Source organism: Protopterus annectens, chromosome 10.part0 (genome assembly GCF_019279795.1).
Source record: "Protopterus annectens isolate FY-2018-M chromosome 10.part0, PAN1.0, whole genome shotgun sequence".
Lineage (NCBI taxonomy): Eukaryota > Metazoa > Chordata > Ceratodontiformes > Protopteridae > Protopterus > Protopterus annectens.
Window position 1 is genome coordinate 743,519,415 of NC_056744.1, and position 19,000 is coordinate 743,538,414.

The following is a 19,000-nucleotide window of genomic DNA, read 5'->3' on the forward strand; positions in this document are numbered from 1 at the left end:
TATAGACTGCACACACATACACATCAAAGCACCACCCGGAGAGTGGGGTAGCGTCTACATAAACAGCAAGGGCTTCCCCTCCATCAACTGCCAGGTCATGTGCAATGCCCAGGGCATTATAACAAATGTGTGTGCTGGCAACCCTGGAAGCTATGGCGACTCCCACATCTGGCATATGACACAACTGTACCAGAGATTTGCCAGTGGGGACATCCCATATGGCCACCTAGTGGGGGGTGCTGGTTACGCACTGGAGCTGTGGCTGATGACACCCATCAGAAATGAACACACACCCGAACAAGAACTCCATAATGAGGCATATGCACAAACGAGAATCATAATAGAGTGTGTGTTTGGGATGTTATGGTCATGGTTCCGGTGCCTGGACATATCCGGTGGAGCCTTGCAGTACTCTCCAGCTACATGTACACAAATTTTCATTGTATGTGCCATGATACACAATATGATCCTGTGGAAACAGCTGCAGCAGGAACAGCACAAGGCAGGGCCACAAAGCCCCCCACTATTGCCAAGGCCAGCACAGGCACAGAGTGACATGGAGGAGGAAAACCTGAGCCTGCCCATGTAGGCAGAAGTAGGTGTGCCCAGTATGCCCAGGCTTTGGCAAAGAGGCAACGCATAGCACATACATTGACAAGGTAGGAACCCAGGAAATGACACCTCTCTCTGACTCGCACATACAGTAAAAGGAGATGCCAAACATGACACTACCTGTGCTTTACCATGTATAGGGAGTATACTATGTGCATCCGACATAGTCAGCTCTCCAGCACCATCCTCAATACTGGCACAGCCACAAGTAACTCACTATTCCTATCAATTGCTGAATGGAGTGGTATGTTCTGCTAGTTGTAGCCATGGTATGGATGTGAGCATGCAAGGGAATTGGGTGGCAGAATGGGATAGCAGCAGACAGTGGACACCTATATGGGTAGCATGGAATCCATAACAAATACTGGTGTCAACAAAGTAGGCAGTACTAGCAAGGTGACAAATCCCACTGCAGTACATGTGGTGGCCCAAATGTGTGTCCATAGGACACACACATGCATATCAGTGAGGTTCACATACACAACAACAGCCTCAGCCAGCAGGACAGATGTACATGACCATAAAGAAAGGCTATGCTAAGGTCTCCAATTAATGGCAATAGATAACAGCCCCCATCCAGACCTACACAGACAGACTACAGCAGGTCAGGCAGCTGTATGTTAGTTCTCCAGGGTATGAAGTCTGAAACTGTAATGTAGGTCAATAAAACCTAAGACCTGTACTCTACTGATATGCCTCTAGTCTGCATGAGAGGTCAGAATACAAAACAAAATGGAAGCCAACACAGTAACTGAAAATACCAGTACAGAAATAACAAAAGCTTACAGTTGTCAGATGTGCCCCCCCCCCCACACACACACACACAATCCTATGTAGAAATGCAGTAACATGTTAACATGTACAACTGGGGTTAACAACAGTGGAACACAGATTACCTGAGCTGGCCCAATTTACAGGACAGATTGTTGCATGTGTACAATATATGCAGGGCTCTGTGTGTTAGGTTGTTGTGTGTTGTACATTGTGTGGACATGGTCAGCATGGAGGGTTGTGTCCCGGTGGCCTATGGCCACTACTGTCGATGACAACCACAATGCATCCCAACAAGACCTAATTCAGCAGTCATCCATACTCATTGTTCAGATGTCAGTATCTGTCACCATCTGAAAGATGGATATGCCATGACTGTGGGCCCAAACATACACACAGTACACAGGTGGAAGCACCCTAGACAAAGTACATAAAATGTAACTGCCAACTGCACACACCTTTGCAATTGCACATACAGGTTAGTAGCACATTAATTGTCTGTGTAGTATGGAATACTGATGTATTCTGGCCAATCACTGGCAGACCACAAAAGGCACAGTTATGAAGTAATGAGAGACTCCCTATGTCCCCGCACAAGGCAGTATAATGGGAATGTCCCAGGTATATCTGTGAGCCAGCTGCAGGAAGCCTCCATATCACACATGCACTCAGCTCACTCCACCATCAGCCACAAGTTTATCACAGGTCATATCCCTGCAGTTGGGAATGAGTACAGCATGACCCCCACTTCTGTATGGGAATACCCACAGAATGCAGCATGCTGAAGAGGTGTCCTATGCAGGTGTGTCCACTCCCTAGCTATAAGCAACACCCTGCCGGCATCCAGACCAATGGATTAATATGGACAGGAAATATTGCCATTAACACTTCGCACAATTACCCTATAACCCCAGGGGAATCCAGTGGCTCGCAGCCTGAGACTGTAAGAGTGACAGAATGCACTGGCCTGCATCACTACCAAATGCCCTATAGTCCTCTGTCAAAGGCCTGTGCCTCACCCGTACTTCCAATGTATGTTATCTCATGGGGTCCCAAACAACAACATAACACAGTCCACAGAACACAAATGCAAGACCATGTCAACAAATCCCAGTAGCATGCCCACCATGTCCTACTGCATGAACTGTGGACCAACCCCTAAATAACTCTGGGATGAAGTGACAACTATAGGGATACTTCACAAACATCACTCGCATAATGTTAGGAAAAGGACAGATCAACAGAGTGGGGGGGGGGGGTGTAGAAGCATGGACGCCATGGAGTGTGTGAAGTCTGAAACTCTGATGTGTGTCCATACTACCCCTGCCTGCAAACCCAGTAATGGGTGGCTACAAGCCTGCTCGTAAACCACAATGGGAAGGGGAACTGACCAGATATATGAGCCCTGCCTCTGGGTAACCTGGGTGAATCTGTACAGCTGAGAGGTAGTTAGTGCCACAGCCGGATATGGCCATTCTGTTATGTCAATAGATGTACAAGCAGGGGATCCTCAACCACCAAAGTACCAAGGTGCTGGACCATTTACACAGATCCATCAGCAAATGTCTACAGCTACCCCTCCAGAATGGCATGATTGTGCAAGAATATGTAGGCTGCAGACCACAATACTGGACACAGCTTCATTCATGTTGTATTTCACAGGAAATAACTGTGAGCAAATAAGTACATCTGTTGGTAGTTGGTGATATAATACATCACTGAGTAAAACAGTACATGTCTGAATATCTCTGCTAACACCAACCATGTAACACAAGCAACGCAGACAGCAACAGTTACAGCATCCCACTATCTGTCGCCCATTGTGACTCCATATTGTCAACCTATCTACAGATATCCTGCAGAAACAGGTTGTTAGCTGTAGGTGTAGAACACAAAATCCTGAACTGGAGTACAACCTACCTGGAATGGATTCACACACTCAATACAAAGAAGTTATGTACTCACCATAACGTTCCATGTGAGTTGTTCCATCTTGCCTGCATTCATCACTGATGGGTTCCAGAGCTGATCCTCCGCTCTGACACGGCCGACTAGCAAGCTCAAAGTTCTCCAGCAGCTCGAGATCCCACCCCTTATCCCATAATGCACTGCTGGAATTACCTCAGATCTTGTTTACTGCGTACCATATAATAGTACAATAATTATTCTGCCTAGGATGAATACACATTGAAAAACCAGGATGAAGACAGCCTCCAGGTCAACTGTCAGCCAGGAGGGGTAAGGAGGGAGGGACGTGAGAATGAAGGTGAGATGGAACAACTCATATGGAACGTTATGGTGAGTACATAGCTTCTTTATGTGAACGTGTTAAATCTCGCCGTTCATTCATCACTGATGGGTACCGTGCCTAGCACCCTGATTTTGGGTGGCTCACGGAAGTACACTCTTCAGAACCGTAGAACCAAATGAAGCCCTGTCCCTGGAGGCCTTATCCCCTTTGTAATGAGTTATAAAAAGTGTGAGGTTTAGACCATGTGGCTGTTGCACAGATATTATCCAAAGGCAATTTGGCTTGAAAGGCTGACGAGGTAGAAACTACTCTGGTTGAATGAGCCTTTACCTTACTAGACAAGGGCATATATTATGACAAGCATATGTATAGTTGATACAATCCGACAGCCACTTAGGGTTGTTTTAGCAACTGGTTTACCTTTCCTGTTCTCAGAAAAAGAGACAAAGAGCTGATCTGATTTCTTAATGTCTTTTGTTCTGTCCAAATAAAATCTAAGTTGTCTATTAACATCGAGTTTATGCAACATATATTCCAATTTGTTGGTATGATTGGGGAAGAAAACGGGCAACTCAAACACTTGACTAATGTTAACCTCAGAACATACTTCAGGCAGAAAGGATGGATTTGTCCTGAGAGATACCCTGTCAGTATGGAAGACCATGTAAGGGGGCTTGATGGAAAAGGCTTGGAGCTCTGACACTATACGGGCTGAAGTGATGGCTACTAAGATGATAGTTTTCCACGACAAGAACTTTAGTTCACAAGACAATGCAGGCTCAAAAGGAGGAAGAATGATACGAGAACATAAAATTCAAATTCCAGGGGGAATAAGGTGTCTTCACTGGAGGCCTTATGTGAAAAGAACCTTTTAGGAAAGCCGTAGACAATTGGTGAGCCATAATATTCAAACCATCGATTCCTAGATGGAAATTAGATATAGCAGCTAATTGTACTCGCACCATAGCTGCCGCTGCTCCTTTGTTGAAGATTTCTGTCAGGAATTGTAAGAAAGAAGACAATGGCACTTGATAAGGGTCAATGTTGTGGAAAGAAGCCCAAATTGAAAATCTCTTCCACTTACTACGATACAATTTTCTGGTGGAAGGTTTATGGGAAGCCAACAAAATCTGACTAGTGTCATGGGAAAGATTATAGAGCCTGGCTATGTGGGGAATTGGAGCAGCCAAGCGGTTAGCTTCAGTGTCTAAAATCATGGGTGAAGATCCCCTGATGGATGTGTCAACAAGTCCAGAACTGGGTCCAGGATCCATGGATCTTCCAGAATATGATGGTAAAGAAACGGGAACCAAATCTGCCGAGGCAATGAGGGGCTATAAGGATGATTGTCCGTCCCAGCGACTTTGCTTTCTGTAAGAATTTGGATATCAGGGAAATTGGTGGAAATGCCTAGAGGAGACCCGGGGGTCAATCGTGGACAATAGCATCCCCCGAGGAGTGACCTGGCGTGGGAATCAGGGCAAAATAGCTTCTGCATTTATTGTTGATATGACTGGCGAACAGGTCGCAGGAAGGCTGGCCTCATTTGCAGAAGATCCTGTCCGCAATCTCTTGTTTGAGGGACCATTCGTGGGGCAAGATTGCTCTGCTCAGTCTGTCCGCTATGAAGTTAGATTTGCCCGGGATGTGCGTTGCCAACAGAAAGCGCTGGGATGACAGTGCCCACTGCCATACTCTGAGGGCTTCTCGGCAAAGGGGATATGACTTGGTCCCGCCTTGTTTGTTCAGATACCAGACCACTGACATATTGCCTATCTGTATTGCAATTGTCCCTAGAGGAAGAGAGTCCTGAAAGTATTGCAATGCTAGAAGTACTGCTCTCATCTCCAGGACATTGATATGCAGATGTGATTCTTGATCTATCCATGTGCCTTGGGCAGTCTTTCCCTGGAAAAAGCCCCCCCCCCCCTATCAGGGAAGCGTCCGCGGTCACAGTGGCAAATGGAGGGGGAAGCATGAAAGGATGTCCTATTGTGACATGAAGAGACGTCAACCACCACTGAATATCCTTCTTGCAGGAATTTGTTATCAGGATCATGTGACTCATTGGAAGTTCTTGGTAAGACCATTGCGTGAATAGAAGCCATTGAAGGATTTTCATATGCATCCCTGCTAACGGGATTGCTAGAATAGCTGCCGCCATCAATCCTAGAACTTTCAATACCTCTGCTGCTGGTGCTCTATTCTTTGATATTAAGGACATTATATGTTGGCGAAGAATAGAGATTCTTTCTGGTGGAAGGTGGAGAGTGGTGGTTGATGTGTCTAATTCTTTCCCTATGAAAACAATATGCTGCGATCGCAACAAGGCAGACTTTTCAAGGTTGACTGTAATGCCTAGTTGATCGAAGAGTGTCAGAGTAGCCTCTCTAGCTTGAAGAAGTTGATGCCTGGTGGTGGAGGTAAGGAGCCAATCGTTTAGATACGGCATCACCTGGAATCCTAGACACCTCAGGTGAGCCATGAATACTGCCATGCACTTGATGAACATTCTGGGGGCTTTAGTGAGACCAAAGGGCAGAGCTCGGAATTGATAATGATTGGCTCCTGATCTCTGGATGGTCTGGCCATCTTTATGTGGTAGTACGGATCCTTGACATCGATCGAGCACATCCAATTGTCCTTCCCCAAGAACGGCAGTATGGACTGCAGCGTGACCATTTGGAACTTCTTTTTTCTCACAAATTGGTTGAGTCTGCTGAGATCCAAAATGGGTCTCCAGTCCCCTGTTTTCTTTGGAACCAGAAAGAACCTTGAGTAAGTTCCGAATCCTGTCTGGTCTGCTGGGACTGGCTGGATGACTTTTTTCTAGCAATCGGCATACCTCTATTGCTGCTTGTCCCATGTGACTAGGTGGAATGTCCGGGATTTTTTTGATGGGAAGAGGCTGGGTGGAGAACGGTATGAAATACCGTCTGGAAATGATACTTTGTACCCAACTGTCATTTGTTATATTTAGCCAGGCTTTGTGGTACAATGATAAGTGACCCCCAACTGCCTCCAGAGTAGGACAGCTGGGCCTCCCTTCAGGAGCGCTGGTAGGACTGACCAGAGAAGCGATCTCAGTCACCCTGGTGTTGCGGACCCCCTCTGCCGTGAGGGGGATGTTTTCCATTGAAACCCCCTCCTCTGCCTCTGGAGGGGGGATCTCCATGTGTGTCTTGAAAGGCTCCTTGGGCTTTCCGGAACCACATCTTTCCTTCCCTCTGACCTTTGGGAAAGGGTAGAGTGGGGGTGGAAAAATGGACTCAGACGGTAGACAGTCTTTCCTTCTTGCTCACACCTGGTCAAAGTCTCCTTCACCTTTGGCCCAAACAAAGATGAGCCATCAAATGGGGTATTAGTAAAAGAAGACTTGAAGGGTTCCGAGAAGGAACAGAGTCTCATCCAGGCATGCCTACGGAGAGTGATTCCTGTACCTGTGGCTCTACTCGAACCATCAGCTGCGTATGATATGAGAAGCATGGACGAGTTGACTATCGAATTGAGGGTAGAGTGGTAACCTTATCGGATACACTCAAAGCTACAGCACCCTGAAGATATCTCCCAACTCCTTAAGGAGATCTCTCTGCAGATTGGTAAAATGTGCCAAGTAGTTCAGTGACCTGAGTGAGAAAGTCGCTGAACTGAACATGCGTTTCCCATATCTATCCATGATCCTAGATTCTCTGTTAGGAGGATGGATAGATGAAGGAAATCTCAGACATTTCCTTTTTGGTGGCTGCCGCCACCACCATGACATCAACAGGGACTCCCTTGGTCAAAAAGGACTTATCCACAGGGGCTGAAATAAACTTATTAGGCCTCCTAGGAACAGGTTCCATAGATTCTGGAGACTCACACGCCCTACAAGAGACCAAATCCATAAGCTCATCGTAGGGTGGAGATACCCAAGAGGTGGAAGGTTTAGACCCAAATGCCTTCAGGAGAACCGACTCGTCCTCAGTAAGGCTCTTGGACTGCCAATCACCCCTCTGCCTAAGGATTTCAAGAATTTCCGCAAAGGAGATGTCCTCAGAGGGGGATCTGGGGGACCCTTCTGATTCATCCAGGTCAGTGTCCGATATGATAGACTCCTGGGGGGAGTCCAAATGCCTCCTCTTGCATAATCTCTTCCTGGGAACCTCTTCAGAGGGAACTTCTGGAGAGGTCTCAGAAGAGCAGGGAGCACCCTGTGGGGCTACCTGAGGCTCTGGGTCGCTACGCTTGGGATGACCAGAGGAAACAGAAACAGACACAGGCATTTTAGGGGAAGAAGAGGCCAGACCTTGAGATGAGGAAGTCTTGGGAGACAACACTCACCTCATGACATCGAATGCACCTCGGCTCCGATGAGAAGGAGTCGATGGCTCCGATGGAACCGCTATCTCCTTCCGCACCGAAGCAGTGGGCTCCGAGCCCAAGGTAGGATCCGAGCTCACCCGAGCCGAGGCCCCGAGAGTAAGAGTCGGCACCGACAAGTCTGTGCGGCTATCTTCCCTGGACCCGACCGAAGAGTGTCGGCTACTAGAGTCCCCGGTCGGCACCAAGTACACCCGAGCAGATGGAGCTGACGACACTGGAGCAGGTGTCAGCTCCAAGGGATCCACAATCATCAGGTTGGCCTCCTCCGGCTCCGAAGGTCCGGTATGGCTTGGAGGAGGAGCAGACAATTCAAAGGTAGTGGTCTTCGGCTCCGACGGTTGTGTCTGAGCAGACAGCAATTTAACTAAGCCTGGTGCCTTTAAGAGTTTCTGAACCAGCTGGTCCATATCCAGATCAGATAGGGTGACAGAGGACCTGGAAGAGACGACAGATGGAGCCGACTGGAGCAATATGGATGGAGTTTTTTTCGACAACCGTTTCCAAAGCCGTGTCCCGGTTCCGAAAAGAGCAGACTGTCGGCTCCGAAGGCAGTGGAGCCGAAGTCACCACACTCTCTGACCTCTTTCCTTTTCTGGATCTACAATCAGTGGAAGACTTAAAAGATTTAGATGATTTACTGGCTCCATCCTGGTCAGACAATGCCTCAGAAAAGGGGTGTTTCATGATACCCCTATCAATCAATTTCCTCTTCCTTTCAGCTAACACTCTTGTGGAAAAGGAATGGCATATGCTGCAAGGCTCTTGCAGATGTACCTCACCCAAGCAGTAAACACACTGCACATGGGCATCTGTGACAGACATTTTCTGCCCTCAGTCTGGGCATTTTTTTAAATCCAGACTTTGGATGTTTGTCTTTTTCTTAAAACATTACACAACTCAAACACACTGTTTAACTATGAGCTGTTTTGAACTAAGTAACTCACACAAACACACACAAAGCCCAAAAGAGGCACTGACAACTAAATAATTAGAAACAGTAATAAGAGATCCAAAACAATAGTCCTAAAAGGGATCACTGACTAATCACTAATCCTATGGCCAAAAGGTTGAAGGCAAGATAGATAATACTGAGGGAAGGGGTATAAACAGAGAAAAACTGCTATCTAATAGCTAGTATAGCTGCTACTAAGAATAGAACAAAGATATATAAAAAGGAAAAAATATAACTTGCTTAAAGTTGAAAAACTCCCAATAAAGTCTCGAACCAAGCTGGAAACCAAGAGATCCGTGCCGCGGCAAACTAGGTCTGAGGTAATTTCAGCAGTGCATTATGGGATAAGGGGTGGGGTCTACAGCTGCTGGAGAACTTTGAGCTTGCTAGTTGGTTGTGTTGGAGCTGAGGATCGGCTCTGAACCCATCAGTGATAAATGAACGGCGAGATTGAACAACTTCACATAGAAGGTTATACTGGGCATGCTCCTACACTTAGAGAAATGACGCCCTTGTCTGACAACAGTGGACTATACATATCTGTCAGTTGCAGATGTCTGTGCACACACACCATTCATGATCTGCACACACATTGGATAGGAATACTTACACATATCCAAGGCCAACATACTATAACAGGTCAAACATACACAGAGATGTGGGAAAGAGAGAGGCAGACAATGACAAAGAGATTGCCATCATGAGTCCTGTCCCACCCACCAAACATCCAATTGGCCAATATCACATGATGTGCCAATGTCAATCACTGTAGACATTTGCTTTTGGTAGTCCTCAGCGCTATAGTGTCTGTGGTGCTTGTGATAACTGTGTAACACGATAGAATAAATGAGTATTCATCTAGCATTTGTATACCCAGTCCTGTCAAATGTAAAGTTGTGTATGACTGAGTGCTGTGTGTGTGTGTTCCCAGAGGAATGGTTTATGGCCCATTCACACACACTGCACTTCCCACAGATCATGTTAGCACTCATGCTGATGTCAGTCACCTTGAAATAACCCTATGGCAATTATCAGCCCCATAATCTCTGTGGTGCATGCGATAACTGCGTAATGCTACAGTGTAACATACTAATTAGGTAGACGTTCTAATCGCAGACATGGCAACTGTGAAACTCTGCATGTGTGTGCGCATATGTGTATGTGTGTGTGTATAGGTCCACTTTTAAATGCCGAAATCTCGAGTTTTAAAAAAACGAACCCAAAACATTGAGATTTCAGTACCTCGACATTTAAAAGTGTGAAAAAAAAAAAGACAGACACCTAAAATAAAGTATTTGCAGGGAGGCAAGCCCCCCTGCACCCCCTACACCCCCTACTTAAATATACTAACTCTGAGATCACACTACAGTGAAGAGAACGGTAATGCTCCTGTTGCACTTACTGTTCTCTTCAATGTAGCATGATCTCGGAGTTGATATATTTAAGTAGGGGGTGTGTGGGAGTTGCAGGGGGGCTTGCCCCCCTGCAAACATTTTATTTTAGTTCATTTGTGCTTTTTTTTTCACTTTTAAATGTCGAGATACTGAAATCTCAGTGTTTTGGGTTTGCTTTTTTAAAACTCGAGATTTCAGCATTTAAAACTGGATCCGTGTATGTATGTATGTAGACAGTAATGATTTTGAGGCCATTCACAGTCACTACACCTCCCATTGCCCTACTTTAGCAAGCCTGCTGATGTCAGTCATGTTGAAATACCCCTTTGGACGAAGGCCAGCCCTATAAGCTCCATGGTACGTGCCATAAATGCAGAACAATGTAGTAGCATAACTACACAGGTATGGGTTTGAATCTCATCTGTGGCAAGTGTTTGTGTGTTTACATATGTACGTGTGTACCTCAAAGATTTTGGCCCCATTTACAGCCAGTACACATCTCAGAGCCTGACTTTAGTAGTCCTGCAGGTATAATCCACCTTACAAGTACCTGTTGCCAACCCTAAACCATGTCAAGTCAGTGGTGCATGTGTTAAATGCGTAACATAATGGTCCATAAATATTGTTAGATAGAGGTTTGAACCTCACCCCTGGCAAATGTAAATGTGTGATTAGGGTAAAATAATTTTTTGGATCTGTCACCCAATACATCACCCAACGCCAGTATTTACAAGGGCTGGTGACGTTCCTCACTTTAGAAGTACCTTGGGACAACATCCATCCAATAAGCTCCGTGACACTTTTGATAAATGCGGTACACTGTAGTAGCAATACATAGCTAGGTAGGGGTTAGAATCTCAGTACGGGCAAGTGTGTGTGTGTGTGTGTGTGTGTGTGTGTGTGTGTGTGTGTGTGTGTGTGTCATCAGCATCCTGTGTGGAGGTTGCTGTGATTGTGTAATAACAGGATGCATTGTGGGGCGGGTTTTGCTAAATTATTACATTGAGGGCCTACTATATGTCACAATATCCACCTTACAAGGACAACAGATGTCAAACACCAGAGAGGCAGGTGTAAACAATCCATAGCCCTACATGTGACATTATGGATCGGCGAACAATTGAGGCAGCCCTTGTATTACTCAGAGAACACTCTCCACCCATGTCTCATACACAAACACACTTGGCTAGGCAACAACCACTATTATTGGTAGTTCCCAGCATATTGCCTCACAGATAGTAACCATAGTGTGATTGCAGTGGACTACAAGCCTGTTGATCACAACAGTGTCACTGATATCAGAAAGTACTGTGGATGTGTAACATCTCCTGACTGTGTGTTATCCAGCAAGTAAAAGGACATGGCACCCTGTTCCATCCCTACAGTAGGCAAATAAATGCTTACAGTGGTCCTTTTGCTATGTTCCCCACTGGACGCCTGCAACAACTGTAGAGTCTGCAAATTTAACCCACAAAGGGAATACCATGCCATATACACATGCCCTGTATGGACAGACTCCACTGAATACCTGTATCATGCTGTCAATGTAGGTGCAAACACGACCTCAGTTCCATAGCCAGGTCTTCCCAAATGAGGTCAGGAATGCTACATCAGATGATAATCTGTACACAAAACATGCCCCAGAGACCTCAAGTACACTTCCACATGTCAAAGAACATGGATGTGGACATGTGCACAACCCAGACACTGTCCATGTTATGGAATATAGCTCACATACATGGGAAGCAGTGCACATCACTGGCCATCCACAATAGTAACCTAGATGAGTGGATGGTGAATACAATACCCACCTGTGGGGACTACTCTAGGGACCACACCCCTGAGCCACACTGGAAACCATTGTCATGTGGCCTGATGCCAAGGTATTCCCTTTGCCTAGCCTTTTACAGCCGTCAGGCCCATTCACCTACTACACACCTGCGAAGCAATGAACCTATGCATCTCAGTACTGGCAAATGTATGCGTATGTGTGTGTCTATGCATCTCAGTACTGGCAAGTGTGTGTGTGTGTGTGTGTGTGTGTGTGTGTGTGTGTGTGTGTGTGTGTGTGTGCGCGCGGAGATTAATGATTTTGAAGCCATTCACAATCACTACACCGCCCATTGACCTACTTTAGCATGCCTGCTGATGTCATTCACCTTGACATAACCCTTTGGCCATGTACCAGCCAAATATGCTCTGTGGCGCTTGTGATAACTGCATAATACTGTAGCAAAGAACAGAACCAAACCAACGATTAAAGGACAAAATGTAACAAAAAATATTGCAAATCCAAAAGAACTCAGTATGTCAACCAAGACTCTGGGCATAAAAATCACAAATTCGTAGTAAAAAACATCTCTGATTTATTGCACCACAGGTTATGCACTTTCACAAATGCGCTTCTTCAGATCCTAAGTTCAAATACAAACAGCATCCTTAGTATTTAAAAAGTCAAAAAAACAATCAAAAACACTTCTATCAGTGATGTAATGGCCTCAACTTCAGTGCAGGTTTTAAAGGTATGGTGTGATTTAAACCTGGCACCCTATATGCCTGTAATATAGCTATCCAGCTCATTTCTCTATATTAACTCTTATTAAACAGGTCCCCTCTTCTAATATTATTCTTAACTATTTCCACCACTGTAAACCTGAAAGTATGCCCATTGTTATCACTGACATGTTTATACAAGGCATTTGTATTATTTTTATTCCTAATATCTCCTAAATGTTGGGAGAACCCTCTCCTTAAGTCTCTGATTGGTTTTGCCTATGTAGAACGATGAACAGTCCAAAGAGGTAGCCAAATAGACCAAATTTTCTGTTCTACAATTGGCATTAAGATGAAACTCATACATTTTACCAGTGGTCGGATATATAAAAGAATTAGAGCATGACATACAATTACATGCTCTGCAATTTCTACAAGGGAAAGTGCCTTCCCTCAACTCTAACTTAACCTGCTTCTTAAACGGTCTATAGCAAAGTTCTCTTTTAAGGGTTGTGTTGTTCCTAAAAATTAACGTAGGCTCATTCCCCACAACTTCCTTAACCTTATCATCAGACCTTAAAATAGGCCAATTTCGTCTAACATCACAAGTAGATTGTACATTACTACTGTACTTAAGTGAAAAGCCACATCTGGGTCTATTAAGATGCACCTTAGCCTTCTGTCATATCTGCCTAATGAAAAAAGGTGCCCCATCTGTACGTCTCAAATCATGTACTTACTGTAGCCTATTTTCCACTTCCCTTATACTATATCCCCTTTCCTTAAAATCTTCCCTCAAAAGTTCACTTTCTACTACATATTCTTCATCATTAGTATGAAGCCTAGACATTCTTAAAAAATTGGCTTTTTAAGATATTACCAAAAATTCTAATAGGATGCATACTATGCCTAACTAATAAGTTGTTCTTCCTACAATCCTTAAGAAACAACAGAGTCAAGACTTCCATTCCCTTTCAGCTTAATAGTTGTATCCAAAACATCAATATGTTCATCATGAACTACTAGTTTCCATATATTGAACAAATGTATGTAGTAAGTCTTTCGTACCCTCCTACAAAATAAAAATATTGTCTAATAAGTGCTTATAATACAGCAAATTAGTCTTAAAAGAATGATCAGTAAACACAACCCTGTCCTCCCACTCCGCAAGCACCAAATTGGCATAACTGTTAGCACTGGGTGTGCCCATAGCCACACCCAGTTGCTGCCAGTATATGCCTTCATCAACCTGCTTAAGACTGAAAATACAGAGATGAGCTGGATAGCTATATTACAGGCACATAGGGTGCCAGGTTTAAATCACACCATACCTTTAAAACCTGCACTGAAGGTGAGGCCATTACATCACTGATAGAAGTGTTTTTGATTGTTTTTTTTTTTACTTTTTAAATAGTAAAGATGCTGTTTGTATTTTAACTTAGGATCTGAAGAAGCACATTTGTGAAAGTGTGTATCCTGTGTTACAATAAATCAGAGTTGTTTTTTTACTACGAATTTGAGATTTTTATGCCCAGAGTCTTGGTGGACATACTGAGTTCTTTTGGAAATGCACAATACTGTAGTGTAGCAAACTAGTTAAGTAGGGGTTCTAATCTTGATCCTGCCAACTGTGATGATGTGCGTGTTTCCCTGACAGTGTGTGTTTTGTGTGTGTGTGTGTGTGTGTGTGTGTGTGTGTGTGTGTCTCGACTGACTCCTGCTTTTGTGGACATTCACATGCACTACAATTCCCTTAACCTTTCTCTAGCACTGTTGCTGATGTCACTCACCTTCAAAGATACCTTTGGACACCTCTCCAACATGTAAGCTTCGTGGTGCGTGCAATAACTGCATAACACTGTAATAGCAATACATAGTCAGGTAGGGGTTTGAAACTCAGTACTGGTAAGTGTGTGTTTGTGCATGTGTCATCAGTATCCTGTGTGGGCGTTAAAGTGTGTACTGACAGCATCCATTGCAGTGTGGGTTTTATTACATCATTATACTGAGGACATATATGTCCCACTGTCCACATTACAAGGCCAACAGTTTTCAAGCACTATAGAGGTTGCTGTAGACAAACCTCAGCCATAAATGTGTACAGCCATGTGCAATTACTATGTGAAAGTATGGATTTGTAAACAATATAGGCAACTGTTATAATATCCATGATAGAAACTACAAAAAATGCCACAATTCCTCAAAAAAACACCATAATAATTTTTTTGAGGAATTGTGGCATTTTTTTGTGGTTTCTATCATGGATATTTCTGAAGGAGGTCGAACTGGTGAGAATTTATCATTCGCTGAATTACTGAAAGAAAGGGAACGTAAATGTGCTGCTTCTGATTTGTGGTCAGTGAATGAATCACATTTAGAAGAGTTTGTTTGTTTGGAACGGTTAATGTCAAAAGAAATGACGATTTTCTATGATTCAAAATTACTGGAAAAGTATGTAGCCCTAAGCATTACCCCTAGAGGTTTGCGCATAGATAAATTACCAGCAGGTGGTTTTAATGAGGATGAAAATGAATTGTTGTTGGAATGGAGACAGGCGGCACAAGAGTGTTGCTTAAACTGGTTAAAAATCCTCATTAAAAAGAATCAAAGAACTACTGAAATTTTGCATGTAAAAATTACTTCTTTACAGCAAGAATTGACCAGCAGAACTTCATCTGCAGTTTTTCAAATGAACTTTAAGAACATTAATGAAAAGTTACAGAAGGTGGAAAAAGATGTTATGGCTAGGAAGAAATCTAAGCTTAATCGGGACATTAAGGATTATGAGAGAAACAAAGTCTATAATTGGCCATGGAGGGGGCGGCGCTTTCCTGGGAAGTATCAAAAACGTTCAACAGGAAGTGAGGATGTGTCGTCATGTTCTTCAGTTGAAATTGGCACGAGTCGCAAGAGCGTTTCTTTTGAGAACATTGTGGTGGAAGGGTTAAATGGAGTTGCAGAAAGTTGGAAAGGTGAACAAAACAATTGTAAGTTTTACCCTAATGTACAGACTAGGTCTGGTAGAAATCAGGGTAAAACGATGCATACTTCGAACGCTTTGTCAAAAAACTAAAAGTAAGTTTTTCAAGTCCACTGGAACTGAGGGTACTGCCTGATTGTAGGAGTTTGGCCGATTGTTGTGAGACTCGTTTTAAGACTTTTTTGGACAATAATAACATAATTGCATCTGAAATGTTATTGATGGTTCTGTTGATGCTATCGCTGGCACTGCTAATTTCATTGACAATAACTTGAATGTAGTAAACCTTTCTGAGTTTTGTCTGTCTGATGATGTTCTTAATGTTTTGTTAAAAGGTACCAAGTTTGTACCCACTAAATTGCCCTTGCTTGCGGACTTATTAGTGGATGTTAAATAATTTGTCCGCAAGCTTAATTTAAAAGTTTATTTTGCTGAACGTCAGAAATGTCTTCAGGATGAAAACAATGACGTACCAGATGATGAACTAATGAACGTGAGTATATATGATTATGATGATATGGTGTTAAATGAACAGGATGATAGATATGATGAGGGTGTTTCTGGGAAAGACATTAACCCTTGTGTTGTAGATAGTTTTGGGGGGGGATATGGTCACATTGATGTTCTGTGCTTTTCCAATAATAGTACTTTTATTCCACCCAAATGTTCGCTGGCTATTAATGCATTTGAACATGTTGTATGTTCTTGTATTGAGAAAGCATACAAAGAATTCTGTAGGAAAAAAAAAATTTAATTTGAAGAAATCTGAATGGATGTCTCTTAAGGAGCTAAGCACAAAATTAGATAAGATAACTATTAAACCAGTTGACAAAGGGGGTAATTGGGTGGTAATGGACACTGAGAAATATGAATCTATTGTTAATACTTTATTGGAAGAAGACACATATGTTAAGTTGAACTATAACCCCTTGAAGCAGTATTCTGATGAGCTCATTGAATTACTAGAAAAGGGAGAAAGGCTGGGCTTTTTCACTAGCAAGGACATTAAAAAGTTAATAGTTATGGACCCCCGTCACCCATACATCTATATAATTCCCAAAATTCATAAGAGTTTGACTAATCCACCAGGGAGGCCTATAATTTCTGGCATAGGCTCCTATGTTGAAAGGGTGAACACATTTTTGGACTTTCATTTCAAAATGTATTTGTCCAAAGTGTGTTCGCATGTAAGGAATACCCAGGATGGTATGTCAAGCATTATGTGGGGTTGAATGGAAATAGGACTATTACTGGGTAACAGTAGATGTCTCATCTTTATATACCAATATTAACAAGAGATGGGGTTTAGAAGCAATGCAGAAAATGATGGGTGAAGGACCTCGTACTACATTCTTGCTATGTTTATTAGAATTCAGCCTTACACATAATTATTTTATGTGGAACAAGGAATTTTTTCTACAGGTTAAAGGAACGGCTATGGGTGCAGTTTTTGCACCCACTTATGCCGTTTTATATATATATATATATATATATATATATATATATATATGGGCGAATTTGAAAAAATAATTTATGTTTCAGAGTGATTTCTTTGTGAACAATGTTGTCTTTTATAGACATTACATTGATGATCTCATTTTTATATGTAAGGGTGAAACTTCTTTGTTTGACCAATTTTTGACACACTTAAAATACACATGAGTTAAAGTTTATTGCTCAAAGTTCATTACATAGTATTTCATTCTTGGATGTGGAATTCTATGTAGGGAAGGATAATTTGATACAGCATAAACCATTTAAGAAATCTACAGCGGTGAATAATTTTTTACATGCCAGTAGCATGCATCCACCCCATTTGATTAGGGCATTACCAGAAGGGGAATTCAAAACAATCCTAAGGAATACTTCGGAGCCTGAATTATGGGAAGGAGTCTGTGATGAAATTTTCACTAGGCTCATATCAAGAGGGTATGATAGTATTGTACTCTCAGCTAATAGGAATAGGTTATGTAGAACTAAAGTTTTTGGAAGGGATAGAGATTATGGGAAGTATAAACAATTAAAACTTTGTAACTAATAAAATTACGAATGGAGAAAAAACACAGCTGAGGCCGAACTGTTGTCTAGCGCTTTCATTCCTTTATTGTTGCTAGGAACTTCATCAGAACTGAAAAAAGTACATAGCCATGCTCTATAAATATGCTGTATACAGGAATACCTAATTTGCATATCCCCAGTCGGTTGCATTAGCACAAGATAAGATATTTTTTGTTTCTAGATTTTCTAATTTTTCAATTGAGGTGGAAAAAATTCTGAAACAATTTTGGCATGTTGTTTGTGATTACCTAAATGTAGGTCATTTGTTTCCTAGACATATAACATTTTCTTACAGTAGATATCACAATTTTAAAGAATTGTTGAACAAAAAATTGGAATATTCTACTGATGTGAACGTTGGCATGTATTGTTGTAGGCGCTGTTTGGTGTGTAAGAAGGTCAAAAACATGCATGGAATGAAAATAAATGGCAAAGAATATTTGGCATTTGAGAAATTTGACTGTTTGTCATCTGGGGTGGTGTATATTCTAGGATGTGATTGTAATATGCCTTTATGGTATATCGGACAGACTACGAGGAGGGTTAACGTGTGCATAATGGAGCATTTAGAGAACATTAGGAGGGGAAACATGGAAAGTCCAGAAGCTTCTCATTTTATTTGGGAGCACTGATGGTTTTTTATTTAGTGTATTGGCTAGGCCTCATTTCTGTGCAGGGAATTTTAAGACTGCACTAAATAGGTTAGAACATAGAATGATTTTAGGATACCATACACTATATCCTAGAGGAATGAATTTAGAGAGTGGACTTGTAGTATAAAATAGAGTAATTTTGGAATAGATTATGTTATATTTATGAAATTTAAACATTTGAATGCATTTATATGTATTTAAATGCATCATGCATTCATTTGTTGTAATGTATATTTGGGAAATAATGAATTGGCTTTTTTACATAAAATGTTACATAATATAAAATGTTAAATCATTTATGAAATTAAAGTTAGATTAATTTATTAGTATTTATTAGTGTTTATTAGTATTATAGTTATTTAACCTAGCAGCACATAATAGTGGGTATGCAGTGTTTATTTAAGATTGTTAGGTAACTGTGTTTGAATGTATTTGCAATATGTTTAATGTGCATTTGAAGCATTAACTGAA

General features: G+C 42.4%; 1 protein-coding gene across 1 annotated transcript in view; it reads right to left on the reverse strand.

The window, feature by feature from the left end:
- Positions 1-19,000, reverse strand: part of JAK1 (Janus kinase 1) — a 1,643,095-nt gene that overhangs the window by 135,920 nt on the left and 1,488,175 nt on the right. The window lies entirely within an intron of this gene.